The sequence below is a fragment of the Tauraco erythrolophus genome, chromosome 3 (assembly GCF_009769465.1).
Source record: "Tauraco erythrolophus isolate bTauEry1 chromosome 3, bTauEry1.pri, whole genome shotgun sequence".
In the NCBI taxonomy this organism is placed as follows: domain Eukaryota; kingdom Metazoa; phylum Chordata; class Aves; order Musophagiformes; family Musophagidae; genus Tauraco; species Tauraco erythrolophus.
The window spans coordinates 60,545,954-60,562,985 of NC_141467.1; positions in this window are offsets into that span (position 1 = coordinate 60,545,954).

A 17,032-nucleotide genomic window follows, 5' to 3' on the forward strand; every position below is an offset into this window, starting at 1 on the left:
ATAACATTCTAAGTATCAAATGATCTTTCTGTTCACAGATAACATACTCCGATCCTTTCATGATTTGCATCAGTCACTCCTGGTTTGGTAACCATAAAGACTGAATTTATAAACCAAGGACATACCTGTGAGGCTTCAGCTCCTCCCTTAGCCCTGGCAGTGAACTTTGCCTCTCACTATAACGCCTAGAACAGTGATATAGGAAGCCAGATATAAATGGCAGTTTTGTTCCAGAAACAGGGATTTTGGGCATCTCCAGTTGAAACCCCAGGCCACAAGCCAGCCAACATCACAGCAGCTGGCCTGGAAACGTGCCTCATCGGGGACTCCAGCGAGACAGACTCAGATGCTTCTAGACTATGTCTACTCCTTCTATATTTAGATTTTAATGTGCAGTCTATTTTTTTAAAAGCTAGAAAAGTATGATTATATTTAATCTAAATCATTAATTTAGACATTTGTTGTGTTTACATTTTGTTAATAAGGACTAATTGCCTGTTTAAATAAGCATATAAATTCCCCTCTCTTCCCCAAGCTTTCTGTTGACACAAACTGGAAATTCAAGATGCAGAAACTCTTCGTTTAATATATTTTATTAATTATATTTAAATAAATGATTAAGAACCTTAAACAAAATATAAAACCTACTTTGTGCTTATATGAAGACGAATTGTTAAATGAAAATATCATCTATTGACATATTGAATTAACTTTTTGTCCTTTGTTCTAGTAACTTACAGCATTCAGCCCTTTTTGTTTCAGTTTAATTCCTGAATGGAATAGAAACAAAATCATTTTTTTACAGCTCCCAGAGTCTCAATTCAAAGCATTAGTCATTGACCACAGTTAACAGAATAAACTGAAATGATGATTCTTTACATCTCCTGAAGAGACTACACCTATCAAGCATTCCTAAGTACCTAGTTACATTATTTTAGAAGAAACTGTAGGAGTACACTAATTTAAACTAGGTTTTAAATCATTTGGGGGAAAAAAAAAAAGAAATCTGACTATTCTGAGTGCACTTGCATTCATTACTTATTCTTAGGAGCTTTTTTATATTCATTGATGAGATCAGGCGTGGGTGCTGGTAGAATCCTCTTTCAGGGCTTTGCAGCTTTGGAATTTGCTCTGCGCCTGAGCTTTCCAATACAGCAGTTCAGATGGCTGCTGGTTTGATTGCATCATTTATGTTCCCTATGCATTTTAAAAGCATGTATAGATTGTTCAAATTAGTGTAGACAGGGAATTGTTTAGAGAGATGGAGATTGTGGTAGGCTATTTTGAAGTTAAGAATATCCAAAGCTCTTAAATAAATGTCTTTCTAAAATGCATTTCTAAAATGATTACATTTAATATATTTATACTCCAATGTATGATGGACACCAAAATGGAGACTAATACATACAAATCTCTACTAAGTAGAGATTACTCTCTTCTACTGAAATAAGCAAGCTAGAGATAAGAGAGATCAATACCTGCATAATTATTTGTGCACAGGAAAGAAAGAAAAATATGTCAAAACTGTAATACTCCCCCCCAATTGGGAAGAAGATTCTTAAAGACTGATTTGGGGGTTTGCTTTAATTTATTTTTTACACTGTACATACAAAATCATATACAAATTTATACATAAAGATTTGCAGTGTACCTGATTTAACAGTGAAGAAATTAACTTCAATAAGCACTATGTATGTTGTTTCCTCAAATACATAATCCAGTCAATTAACGTTTACTGGTTTGGATGCATTTTCACAGAACCTTTCTGAGCAACATCAACTGTGTTCTTAATCCTTTTAGCTGTATTAACTGAACTGAACTGTTGGCATCATAAAGAAAAAGTGTGATATAGGCATCACATGAAAGTATAGATTAAGCAGTTTTATCTATTTGCCTTTTTGAACATTGCCCTGACATGAATACTCTTTCAGTCTTCTGAAGTTTCCCTGATTTTCACATTTTTATTAATATTAACTTTAGTGGACCGCAGTGTACAACCTCAAGTTACCTGAACTCACTTAAATTCTGTGTCTAGTAACTTTCTTAATTAGCAGTAGACAATTTTCATGTCATTCACATTTTCAGCACCTTGTTATAGACTCACTGTTTAGTTCTAGGACTTGGGGAACAAAAGAGCAACTGACCCCTGCCTTGACTGACTGAGGACTTTAGCTTTTCAGTGTTCCATGCTTCATAGCTTCCACTTGACGTTGCTCCTATCCATTTCTCTTTTCCTCGGGTGTGTTACTTAATACTGATTAGTTTTGTTGTTGCTGCTGCTGTTTAATTTTGAACTGTGTCTTTTATATAACTGGTGAACCTGGATAGACTCTTAGCAGTAGCTCTCTAGATCGCAGAGTTGCGGCTTTTTGTCTGCTTATTAAATCCTTTGAAAGAATACTCAATTTTCATCTACGTTTTTCTTTGTATATGCCTTTTCAGATCAATTTTGCTCATTACCTTTACCTCTGGAAAATTAGGCAAAAGGAATTGCCGAGTTTACCTATGTCCCCTAATCTGAACAAAATATACCTATTTTGAAGGTGAGACAAAAAGTATTGATGGTCACTAAAGAGTCACAAATCCCACTTGAAGAATTAGTTAATCTGGTTTTATCTGCAGGAGAAATTGTTTTTTTTCCAGCTTAGTTATAAGAGGTTATTTTTGAAAGACAGAGCTGGAGAAACTGTCATAAAGAATTTTGTTTAGTATTTCTCTGAGCACTAACTCAACTTCGGAGTTTGCTTAGGATGCAGGAGAAGCCCCATGTCTGTCCCAAATGCTTCTTAAAATCTGAGCCTGCTTAAGCTTGGGTTTTCATTATGGCTCTCCAGAGCCATATTGAAATTCAAGCATTTCCTGCAATTATCTTTAATTCAGAAATACTCCAGACTACCCCCTCAAAAAGCCTTTGTTTTCCACACACCCCTAAGATCATTGTGCCCCATAATATTTTGTGAGGTACCTTCTAGCATGAATGGGGATGTTTTGTGATTTTGCTGCAGACAGCTAATCTTAGAATCGACACACGGTGCTAATGCTCTATATGGGGTTTCAGATCGTAGAAGCAGAGCGGAATTTGCTTTGTGCAACTGTCTCTTTTGTCAGTGGCGGTACAGCTGAAACATCATATGGCTCAGCCAAGGCTGCAAAGCCAGCAAAGGAGAAATTCCCAATCGGCTAACCCAGCCCGAGCTCTGTGTTGCTGCAGCTACGGCACCAGCAGTGCCGTAATCAATTTAGGGCTAGCAGAGTCGAACCTTTGACAAGAGGTTTTATGGTGACTTTCTCTCTAATTACAGGATTACATTTCTGAATGTCTACAATAAAAATAATCTCAAATTGCAGATAAAGATTGACTAGAGTGTTGCCCAGGTGTACTCTAAAATAAACATATATCCACATTGATACAGGAAGTAGCAATAAAATGGAGGCATTTAAAGAAAATCAAAGAGCTAACTAACTAGCACAGGAAAACTCTGACAGCTGTAGACAGTAGCTCAGCAGTGTGCTTAACATGGTTCTTAGGAAGAAAAAAGGAAAGAAATATTAAGAAGGAAAAAAGTGAGGTAGAAGTGAGTGCAAATCAGATCCAAAAGTGGAATTAGGCATAGAAATGTTGCTCTCTTCAGAGCTTGGTGACCAGAGCAAGCCCTGGAAAAACCTGGGAAGACCATTTTGTGATTCCAGTTCAGCTGGAATGTTTGTGAAGTAATCCTGAATTCTCAGGTAAGCTAGACAAGGGTTTCACAGCAGATTTCATGTGATCTTTTTAACCATCCTGCTGTGGTGATTTGTCCCTAAAGACAACTTTTTGATTTTGCTGAAGTGATAGTGTTTCAGTTTTTTTTTAGTATTTAGTAGAAATAAATTGATCCCACTTCTTAAATAATTGCACAGGAAATCTAAAAGCAAGGTCTGAGATGTTAGAGTAATTCAGAGCCAAGAATTCTGTGGTGTTACCAAAAAGAAGTATTATATTTCCCCTCAAGCCTAAATGGGCAATTGATTCAGGTCCTAGTACTGTCTTTTTTAAACCACACCTGTGCATCTAGGCTTGTGCTGTTGATGCTCATGGCTGATAAAGCCAATATGCAACAGGGACATTTGCTTGTGTAGGGGCCAGTAATAGCCTTATCCTTGCATGAAGGTCATCTTAGAAAGCAACACTGCTCTGTCCTTTCTCCATGAATGCTCCAAAGGATACATATCCAGTAATAGCATGAAATATAATAGCCTCTCATTTGCTCTTCTTGCTGGGATTTAATTCACTTTCTCCTGCTCCCCCTGTCCTACTGATACATAATCCTTGGTCTTGAACCAGGTGCAAAGAAGAGTACAGAAAGCTCCCTCCACAAATGCTATCAACCCCAACAGTATTTCACTAGTTTGTACCAGCTTTTAAGGAAAAAGGTAGAGTATTTCTGTTGCTGTTAGCTTTAGTTAATAGAAAAAGCGTTTTTTCTTCTTTAAAAGAGCTTCTCCTGTGTTACACCATATAGTCGAATAATACAGTCTAGAGTTACCTGGCTGTTTCATGGATGCTGTGGTTTATTGCTGGCAACTCTGTATTGCAGTGCTTAAAACGCAACACTAGAGGTCATTGCTAGTCTTTACATTTTTAATCTGCCTGAAAGCAAGTGAAGCGCTCAGAGTTTAACGGTAGGAATTACTTTTTTTTTTTTCTTCTTTAATCATACAACATGTGAAGTATTTCTGGGATCCAAATCCCACTCGATGTATGGTTTCACAAGTTTTAAAACTTTATTTTGGATATTTTTTATAAATTTTTTTTTAGGAAATAGGTTTTTGGGTTTTCTTAATTTTTTTTTGGAAATTATTTTAGGAGTCGGAAAGCAGTCCTAGGACAGATAAGAGAATATCTAAATTAAAACCCACACGATGGTCTAGCAACCTGCATGTCTGTCTTATGCAATTTATTTCTTACTCTCTAATTGGTTCTTAATTACTGTCCCAATCTTTCATTTAGCAAGGATGAATTTCCTTTTGATATTTTTCATTAAAGGCCAATATTGGGAACTTCTACTGAATTGTGATGCAGAATATAGTACGTAGAGTCCTTGGTGAGTTTAGGAGGGTTTTTCAGAAAGAAACTTTATCTTTGTTCTGTTTCTTTTACAGTCCAGTGATTGCAAAGTTGTCTGAAAGTCTTTTAGTATATGAAAAAGGACGCTTTCTTGAATATTTTTGATGCTCTAATGGTCTTGCTCAAAGAGTAAGTAGAAATTTCGAGGTCAAATGTTTAAGATGCTTAGATATTTTGTTAGATACATAGACTTCATTTCACAAAGGATTGAAGTTATTGAAATTGCTTAGTGGGTTCTTGGGCTGCTAGTTGAAAATTACTCTGTTCAAAAATCAAAGATAACCATAACAGAAAGTTTCTTATTGGAACAAAATTTTTGTTGTATTAAAGAAAAATTTTAGATGGGATACTCATCTCTGGTATGGTATTTGCAACTGAATTCCAAAGTTACTATTAGATTGTCTTTCAGCACACTTTAATTTTCGAAATAAATTGTTTTCTTTACAGAAAAATGAGTTAAAATACTTCCAGAACCCCAAGCTACTGAAATTTCCTTAGTTACTAGGTAAGCAATAGACAGGATAATAAATAATGCACATATTTCATTGGGCTCTAAATGTCTTTGCATTTGCCATACGGACCTCTCTGAGGACATACTGGGACTTAAATATTACCTCCTATTCATCTTATTCTAACAATAACCGGAATTCTAATATCAGTACTTCATCACTCATTACTGTAAGCCACCAATTGAAAGAGGATGACAGTGTGTTTGTTCTCTTGGTCACTAGAAACTGGTCATTGTGGTTCATTATTATATATGTAGTAAATACACGAAGAAAGCTTAAAAGTTACGAAAAGTCCTGTTATACAGGTTGAAAATTTATTCCCCTTACCCACTTAAATTTAGTGTCTACCTTAATCAAGAATAACGAGTTTATTTTACTCTTGCAATAAGTGCCAAATAGATATTTTAAAATTAAATCCTTGTGAGAGCTTTTTTATTTTTTTACTCTAAAGTTGTATGAGCACCAAGATTTCTTCACTTGAATTTGTAAGAATATTGCTGCCGTGTTGCAAGGATGAGCAGATCTGTTCTTTTTAAACCTTTAAATCAGTGTAACATTTGCCTGTCCTTTAATTATTGTTATTATTCAAAGAATAATTGTAATATTCTGAATATTATTTTTTACAGTCTAAGGTGGCATCAATCTGATTTGTAAAGATCGAAAGTTTCTTTTAAAACCTTCATGTCTTTCATAGGTCATCCGAGGGTGGAATCAAGGTTGTTTCTATATTTGAATTACCTATTCACCTACATAAGTAATATTAGGTTTTGTTGTTTGTTTGTTTTCTGCAAAGGCAACTTTTTATGTCTTTTTTAAAAAAACCCACTCTTTTATTAGTATTTTTTGTTAATAAATTGCCCTTATGTCATTCTGGGTTATTACCTTCACTATACTGCCTTGTACCCTTGGAATAACATTTACAAAATAAACATATAATGTACATTTTGCAGCAACCTTGGATTCAAGAACAGATATTAATGACCTGTGTTACGTTTGTCATTTTAAGAGTCTGATGCCGTGGTTCCTTGAGGCTAATTTCAGCAAGGCTAAATACATTAATAACATCTCAGGTTATTGACGTTTATTTTTAATCCTGTTCCTTTTGGATATGTGAGCATAGTCCCCGCTTTTCTCAGAAAATCTTGTGCAGTATTTGAATGTTGTGAAATGAAAACTAAATCATGTGGCTGTGGCAAGTACATGGGAGTAGATACAGGAGTTTCATGTGACTTTTCTCTTTGAAATCTGACAATATTTCATTGAAAAGGTGATCAGATATTCTCAGTGTAATACTACTAATCAAAATTATAAACTTTGCTATAGCAACTATTAGCTGTAAATATGGCTCAGTTCTTCACTACGCAAGCTGAAACAGTTTGCTCACTGAAATACCTTGCAAGTGCCCTAGAGAGCATGACTCAAACCTGTCATGTTTGCTTTCTTGTTACTTTATGTAGGAAAGAGGGACAAATCACAGGAAGGTGTGAGATATATGCATATTCTTGCATATTCTTGTTTTGACAATTTAAAGTTTTAGATGTTTTTGTTTATTAGGGTCTTTTTTTTAGCAGTATATGCTAACATTGTTCTTCACTACATATATTTACTTATTTGTTCTGTTCAATTGTACTGAGATATTTTGACTGTTTTTTTCTAGCCCACAATTCCCTTAAAGCCCTGACACAACTGGGACCTGCGGTCCCTGTTCCGTCCACCATTTTCTGTAATGGTATTGTTTTTCAAAGCTCTGTATTTCCTTTCCATTTCATATTTCCTTGCTGGACATGCATGTTAAGCTGCATAGACGTTTTCAAGGCTGAGTAACTATATAGGCAAAAGAAAACCTTGAATATCCAAACTTTAGGAATTACTTTCTGATTAAAAGATTTTAAATTAAGTTGGGAAAAAATGGTATTTAACTCTTCTGTGTACTCACCAAACACTTGCAGAAAGTTTTTTTGGACACTAGATGACAGTGGAAGATAGTGATTGCAAACAGGATTTTGAAGATGAACATAATTGGAAACACAGATTCAGTTAAGCGTATGTGTTATGATCTTTGATACACCATTAATGTTATTTCTGGAGTTAGATATTGTGTGTGTGCAGGGAATATTATTGATCTTGTCAGTTTGGCTAAATTTTCTTCTAGTTGTAGTATTTAGTATATTAATGCCCCAATTTTCTTTCTTTTCTCAGAAAGATATGTGGTGTTTAATTCAAAGATTGATGGGATTTTTGGTTTCCTGACACAGCTAAAATCGAAATTTGCACAATGAAATCATAATGGGATCACTGCACTAGAAGGACAGGACCCATATTCTGCTTTCATTCCATATTAGACTTGAGAGAAGAGGTTGTTAACAGAAAAGAAGTATCTATATGTATATTAAAGAAACATTATTTTTATTCCTCATTACTATATCTTGATAAGACCAGAGATTTTTGCTTATAAGTGTTTCTGAAAATCACAGCTTCTAAGTAATGTGAGCCTGTGCTTTGGCTCATGGTTATTTTAAAACTAGATGTCCATCTCTGTGAAATGATCCAGTGTCTGGAATCTTAGATGTTGAAGGTCTACATCAGTTCCTGGTAAGGTACTATCCAGTCATTTCTAATCTCGCTTTTCCTGCATCCAGCTGACAGCCAGACCTGAGAGAGTCAGATAAATGTAAATTACATCTGGTAAAAGATTTTGCATCACTGACAGTCTCATCATTAAGGACTTTGAAAACTAGATTAAAACAGGTACTTTATCTATGAATTCACATGCAGCAAAGCTCTGAAGACTGAAAAAGCATTCATCTGAATTATTCTTGCCTTAAGCCATTGCTGTTCCTGATATCAGCAATAAATCCAGTGTAATAATAGATAAGTAAAAGTACATTTTTTTGTGAGCATCTCTGGAAGGAGCAAAATAAAGATGGTCAGTAGTTAGAAATATGGCAGAGCCAACAAACTGGCAACATATTTATGTTTCAAAGAAAAAAGAAAAGAGTAGTAGGACAGATATAAAAGAAATATGCTGTTCACAATAAAAATGGAAAAGTTAGATAAATCCATAGGAATGGGTCCCAGGACATTGTATTTTAGATGTATGAGGTAGCCTACCAGAACTTTAATTTAAAATCATGATGCCTTCTGGCAACTGGAGACAATATGTTTTGGAAAGCACGATCTTAGTTAACAATCTTTGTTACAAGCATATAGTGGACACTGAAAAAAAGAACCTACTACAGAGGTTTGATCACAAAGGTTTTTCCAGGTCCCATATCAGAACACTTTCTTTGAGAGACAGATGATGGATTTAACCTGTAAAAGGGAAACTAGAAATACTGCTTCCTGCTTTATTAAGAAGTGATAGATTTACACCCAAGATATGCTCCAATAATACTCAGATTTTTATGAAACATGGTCTAGAGCCAATGAAAAACAGCAGACTGACCTTAGATTTCTTCATTGAGTCTAAATCAAGAACAGATGAACGAAAGCATGCCCTTTTTTTTAACATACCACACGACTTAATTGATTGTAGGATAGTTGAGTAGTATATTGAGTACAAAAGAGCAAGTATGAGTTGTCTTTATAGTACAAAGAGCTCTTCGTATCTGACAAGAAGTTCCTGCTGTAGCACAACAAATAATCTCAAAGTGGTGGGTGATTTGCTTCGTTACTGTCATGCTCGGGTATGGTCAATAGTAAACTCTGATAAAAGTGCTGGTTTGTAAGTGCAGGTAGAAGGAAAACTGAAGAGAGGGCTGATTATTTTCAGTCAAAGAAACTTTAAGGCAGAATGAAACCTGTTAAACCAAACCATTGTTCCCCCACATTTCTCTCTCTGAAAAGGAAGCGAGACTAAAGGAACACAGAGATAAGTATCCAAGCCACATGCTATTTTACGAGTCTGCGAGCAGTCCTTACAGAAGCCCTCCCAGGGAGTATCAGAGATGGGATGTGTTCAGGGGGATTTGCACCTATTTAAGAGCAGGTTCTTGCCCGTGACACTGTCAGATGGAGCTTAGCACCTGCAAGCAGCATGTAGGTAGGTTGAGAAAAAATCAGTTCCAAAATATAGACAGTAATAAGAAATGCACCTTCTCCACACTGCTTTAGAAGTAGAATTGCTATTGCATATCCGTAGTAAACAAGAATTTCCTTGAAGCTGCTTGTCAATCCTCAATTGCCTTCCTAGGACTGTAGAAGTAAACAACTCTTCAGCGTAGGACTCAATAGTAGATGAAAGGTCTCAGCCTGGAGACTGAACCTGTTCCTGATGCATGTAACAGGGAAGCATCTAAGCCTGCTCTCATGGCAGCACGGGTACCCGAGGCTGAAACGCTGCTGCTCCAGGGCTGTGTACAGCCTCAATCACTAGCTGGATAGCAAATAATTTGCTTGGGATTAGATGCCTTTTACTCAAAATGTTGCTTTTCAACATCAGTTTTCTGTCATAGACTTGAAGAGAAAAACCTAAAACTGTTCAACAGAGTCATTCTTTGGGACAGGAAAAATTCCCCAGGAAATGAAAATACAGTCTAACTGGTTTGTGTCATCATTTGGTAAAGATGCAAATGAAGACATTTCTGACATTATGCTGTTGTAGTTGTAGGAGCAAGTCAGATACAGAATAAATGTTTTACAGATAATGTATAAAATAATGCTAAGCTCAAAACTGTTTTTTATCCACACCTTTTAAAACATTAATAGCCTCAGAAAACATTAACAGACAGAACAAAAAACTTACTATTGCATGGATATACATCCTTTCATTTCTACAGTTTTGTGGTTAAATAGCAAGTACTTTCTGAGCTCAGAGTAACGCTGTTTCCAGTGGCATTGTTTTCTCAAACATGCATTTTCAGAGAGATTTTCAGAGTCTTATTTATAAAACTGCTACAGCCATTAGTGTTGAACAAATGACTGGGGAAAGCATCATTTGTTCATTCATTTTGAGTGTTGGAAATCATTGTGGGTGTTTCTCTCCAGACTCAGTTCTGCCTCCACCATTTCAATGAAAAAGGAACTGAAAGTTTCTAATCCATATCGAATCTAAAAGAGCAAATTTTGTGCAAAGTAAAATATTTGTCCTTGTTTTCATCTATTCATATTATTTTTATTAGCTATGTATATTTTTCTATTAGGCATTTGTGATGTGCCACACTTGTTACAGCTGACAACTGAATCGGAGAACTATTTTGAAGAAATTGGTTTAAACTGGTTTTTTTTCTTGCTAATTTATGCAATATAACCTATAACTCAAGCTTTGCTAACTCAGTAATGATAGCATTCTAAATATTTAGATTATGCAGAAACAACTTTCTGTTTTGTTCCTCTTGTTTTACCAGTCTTTGCCCTTGCTGCTGTCAAAGGCAGGTGTGCTTGAATGTCAGAATTAAGAAAAGATCTGGACCAAGCAGTACTGCTGTGAGCTTGTGAAACAAAACTGTAATATCTCACATACATTTCAAGCTTCAAACAGCCACACTAGATTTCAATTCTAAGGCGACAAATTTGCCAAGAGCTTGCTTGAACTACTCATGAGCACTCCCTGAGCACAAGTCTCTCATGGACTTGGATTTTTAGTGTCATGATGGTCAGAAATGTTAATATTTTCCTTTCTAAAAACTCCTTAAATGTGTTAAAGGATAGTGAAATACAAGATTAGCAACTATTAACAATTCTGTGATGCAGGAGTCAATTTTTAGTTTGAAATTCAAATTACGATGTGTAGTTATGCAGAGTTGGACACAAGCTTTGTGAGGCTGTTTGTAAGTAGCGACTTACCTGCATGCCCACAGAAGTCTTATTTGTCTAATTTATTCATTAGCAGTTATTGCTAAACACACATTAATAGAAATGGTCTTCCAAATAAGCCTTTATTGAATAAAATATTCCAGGAAATGCCTGCCATTTTTTTCATATTGTTAGAAATTTTCATTTTACACTAGATAAGAATCAGAATAATATAGATGTAACACAACATATAGAGATAAACAGTATTTAATCATTAAATCTGTATAATCTAAAATCTGAATGTGCAGCCTAATTCAAATAACCTATATTGCCTATTAATCTGATCCGTTTGCTAAAGAAAATGTTAGCAGCAGTTCAGAGGTCTAAAACATTCCATTGATTTTAATAGATGCAAGATAAATATAGTACATTTAGTAAGTCATGAATATATATACATTGTAGATGTCAAAATGGACTTTTTTTTCCCCCTAAGAACTAATTTGGGCCTCAGCAAATAAAAGCTTACCATAAAATTAGCATTTTGTGTTCGAAGAGGAAACACTTTGCATCGTGTGTGTTGATACTGTGATTATTTATCTAAGTTAGTTCTGATTGCAATGGAAGGAAAGAAACAGTCTGAGGTAAATATATAGATGAAAAAAGTTGCATTGTAAAAAGAACACTGAACATTTCACTGTAATTACAGAAGAACACAGTGGTAGTTTCAGAAGCCATTTCCTCTGCATTCCTGCAAGTATTTCTTACAGTGGGTTGTGTGGTATAGAACTTCAAATTGTATCACTTGTTATAAACCGTAATGGTAAACTATTACCTGGAAGCAGTCCAGACATTTTCATGAGTCACAGTTAACAATAGGGAATTATTAGTTCTAATTTGAAATTCAGTCAAAACAACACGTTAAATGGCCAAAGACTGTCTAAAACAAACCTCTTGATCTTGAGATAAATCTAGTCAGTGTGATTAAGGGCATCCACATTTATTTCCTATGTGTGAATTAATAATCATGACAATATTTATTATTCGCGATTGAAAGAATTAATCAGTGTTGTTTTCAGACCACAGCTCTTGTTGTTACTGGCCCAAAGCCAGAACCTCAACACCTGCTGCAGCATCGAGTCCAGCTGGGTCATGTAGCCTATGTACTCTGGCTATCAAAGCAAACTTAAATTTGAATAAAAATACTTACACGCATGTACGTAAAAAAATGATGAAAGTTTTGTGGAGTCCTTGGACACTAATAAACTCAAAATAGAGACCAAGCATTCCCAATGTAATCCTCCACTGGTGGTTTTACCTGAGTCTGAAGAGGATCTGTGCATTTATAAGCACACTGGAGGTATCTTGAGATTTCATTCCCTGTTCCAGTTTTCAGGACTGTTAAAGGAAAGATATTGATGAGTTCCTAAATATTCACAATATTTTCCTTTTCCCACAGAGGATGTCATGGCAGTTGAATGTATATATTTAGCATATTTTGGAAAGAAAACAATAATGGATTCAATAGTATGAGAATACTGAACTAGCATCACAACTGAACAGAATGCTCTCAATAAGTATGAAAGTCTAAAATCACTTAATAAGGTTTTCCCTTATGATCTGTTTCCCATTAAATTTCTGACAATGAACTTGAAACATTTTAGTCTGTGTGGTGCTTGTTTCTTGGATTTAATGTTGTCTCTTAAATGTTTTTAGAGTTCAGATTGATTGTCCAAATTATACCTTGTAGGGAAAATACATAATACTACTCAACAGCTGAACTGTTTTCAGTTCACTATTTGTGCTTGACCTCGGAAATCATAAACTATTCCTAGCAGTAGGATATGAGAGGCAACATCTATTATCTTTCTAATATGTGAATCTGACTGCTTTTCACTGGGGAATTACCTTAGCCTTACTAATAGTCGTATGAGTATGCTGAAAGCATCTTAACACTAAGGTAGGCTTTCTAGCACATGAAGGATGAAGAAAGCATAGTGTGTTTCCCACTTTCTGAATGTGCGTAAACTGGTAAAATAGAGTTTTACGCTGTGTATTAAAGTGAAAGATGCATAGTAATACACTAATGCAATAATAAATGTTTCAGATAACCAGTGCATATCCTCACACCCTAGTACTGGTCAGTGCCAGCAAGGACTCTAATTTTACTTTTAAGTGTCAATAAAAAAGGACTTGGATGCATCGAGCTGTGTAGTTTCACAGAAACCTTATTCTTTGACAACAGGGCAAAATGCTTTGCGAAATTCTCTGTAAAGCATCTTCCTGAGGATGGGGTCTGAGATAACATTCCTGTTCTCCGTTCTTCCGTATCAGTAGATATTTTTAAAAATTTCAGAAGATGGAAGGGTCATGAGACATGGAAATGTACAAGCCTTCCATTTTGATAGTTCTTTATCTCTTATCAGTGAAGATCCCTGGTTCTTATATTATGGAATAGTCACCAAATGAGCATCAAGGTCTTGGAGCTGATGTGTCAGTGAATCTTCTTGAAACACCAGGGTGAAATCCTATTACAATTAGTGGGACTTAACTGCTTCTTTCAGTAAGGTCAAAATCACATCTTATGAACACCTATATCCCTAAATAATAGTATAATGCTGTACACTAGTGCCTGTGTCATAGTTTCAAATATGTAGGAGTTGCACAAAAGCCTTCAACTCTGAGACAGACTAATTGTAAGCATAGTACATGGATTGCCAATAGAGTATGCCTAAAGGGATGATATAGATGTTCAGGGAAGTATCTCTAAACAGAACAAGTTTCAGCCCTGTAGTTGACACATTTGTCTAATAAATCACTACTGCCAAAATGTGTCACTGGACAATGAGTGACAAAGAGTGGTCAGATTGTGGTAGCTGAAGGCAGTGTTTGATCCATTTTCAGCAGTTCTAAGAAGGTATTTATTGCTTTCATTGACCTTATCAGAGTGAGTAAATATAGCCATATATTACTTTCTGGGGAAAGAACAGAGATCTCCTCTGCTTAACTTGAGCTTAGAATCACAGACTAGTTTAGGTTATAAGAGACTTCCAGCATCCAACTCACTCCCACCTCCCAAGCCTAACTTGCAGGGCTAACTTCAATGCTAGATAAGGTTACTCAGGACTTTGTCCAGTCAACTTTCAGATATCTGCATGGACAGAGATTTCACAACATCTTTGGGCAATGTGTTCTGATGCTTAACCACTCTCATTTTGATTTTTTTTTTCTTATACCTGTCAGAATTTCTCCTGCATCTTGTGGCTGTTGCCTGTCATCATATATACTTCATAGAGAAGCTGGAGTGAGAGTCTTCTATAGCCTGCACTTAGGTAGCTGAAGATTACAGTTATGCTCCCTCACCTTTAGTCTTCTCCAAGCTAATATAAGCCACCTTCTTTAGACTCTCCTCATATGTTATGCTGACGCGCCCTAACTATCTTACAGCCTTCCTGCTGAACTCCTTCCAGTTTCTCAATCTCTCTTTTGTACGGGGGAGGAAGAAGACACACAAGAGGACATAGTAGGTCAGACTTACCCTCACAAATGCTGACTAGAAAGGAATAATTACTTCTCTTGACTTCTCAATGCACTCTTGCTAATGCAGCCATATCACCTAACTTGTCCACCAACATCCCAGACTGTTTTCTGTAGGGCTGCTCCCCAGTCAGCCAGAACCCAATCTCTACTGTTGCATGGGATTATTTTATCCCAGGTGCTGGACTTCCTCTTTATCTTTGGTAAACTTCCTGAGGTTTCTCCCAGGAAACCTGTTCCTCATGCCTGTCAAAGCCACTCTGGCAGGCAGCCCTTTCTATCAACATATTGACTATGCTTCCAATTCAGCACCACCTGCAAGCTTGCTGAGGGTGCTCTGTATGCATCCCATCATTCAGGTCCTAAATGGAGGTGTTAAACACTAACTGCTCCAGAATCGATTCCTGGGAATGGCGCTTGGCATTAGCCACAGTCAGGCTGCAAACTGTGGACTCCGCTTTTAGCCTGCAAGTCCCGTCAGTTTTCTACTGACTTTAACATACACCTATCCAAATCTTCTCCCTCCAGTTTGTCTGTAAGGATGCCATTACAGATGGTGTGGAAGGCCTTGCCAAAGTCAAGGTAAACATAGTTGAAAATTTTTCCCCTTGTTCACAGAATCAGTTACTTTCTCATGGAAAGGAAGAAAGTTGGTCAGCTGACTTGGTAAAGCCCAACCAGCTGTTCCTGGTTGTCTGCTTGTCCAGCGTATACTGGGAAATGGCCTCCAGGCAGATTTGCTCAATAATGCCACCAGAGGCAGCAGTGAGGCTGACCAGCCTACACCCTCCACCTTGCCCTTTTTAAAGGCTGGCACAATATTTCTTGTTTCTAATCTACTTTCTGGTTCACTTTCAAAACAGGCTGTTATCTTATGGCCACTTTACTGCTTCTGTAGTATCTGCCGTCTGAACTTGAATATTCTTTCAGTACCATGTAACCACTTCTTGGTAACAAATGGACAAATTAAGAAAAAGACTCAGCCCTCCCACGTTCTCAGAAGAAGGTTTTAATTGTTAAGTTTGTGCCTGTGATGACGAGTTTAGAGAGCTATTACTCTGAACGATCTAAAAAAAATTTCTAAGTAGAAAAGTTTCACGTGTGACATGAATTGCATCAAAGAATAATACTTTTATTGGGAGCTGCACATCCTTTATTACATAGCAGTAATAAAGCCAAATATTTGATTAACAAATAAGATAATAAAAAAATACTGCATTTGTTTAAGTCAATCAATCAGCTCTAAATGAGATTTCTCTAAATGAGAAATACTATCTTGTTCTTGTACTGACAGTTTATCAAATAATTTCCTAGGTGATGGAAGAGCAGAGGATTTGTAAAAGCAAATCAGACTTTTCTCCAAATTATATATAAAAGAACTCTAATTTTAATCTCAGTTTATGGATGGGTCATAAAAATCAATGAAAATAGGGAGTTTTGTTACAGAACACTTGCATTTTTTAGCGAGATTTCATAAATGCAGCTTGTATTTCATGAGGATAGAAATTGCACCGTTAAAATGAAAACTTGTAGTTTTAGAGTTACAGCCGAACACATTCCTGACCACTCACTTCATATTTCAGCAAATGAGTTAATGCAGACTTTAGGAGCTGTGGATTGTCTTGCAAAACCTCTATTTGAACTGACCCAGCTGCTTGTGATTTAGCTTGTAAAACCTCTATTTGTACCAAGCCAGATGCTCAGCAATGAGGCTACGCCATCAACGGAGTTGGTATAGCAACGACAAGTGGTTGTTAACCTGAATAACCTTCCATTCAAACAGCAGCACCTTGAAACAGTGCCAGCAAGAAAAAGCTGCTTTCCTGCAGGAGATGAGACCATGGTAATGGAAAACCAAAAGACATAATGTGCATGTATGAAGAAAAGGCACATTCACTGATTAGATCCAAAGTCTTGACTTGGCAAGCTATGAGGAAAAATGTGTAAAAGTTGAAAAAATTGCTTGAGTTACAGAAAAACCTAAAATTATGGGAAAGAATCTGCATTGGTTTTGGTGCTAGAGCAACTAGCACATTTTCCCTCCTATGAAAGTGGGGTCAGACAAATAGCCCATAGCTAACTCTTCCCAAATTGCTGCCTGCATGGAAGCACCTAAAGCTAGCTAGGCTGCAAGTTCAAAAGCATCCAC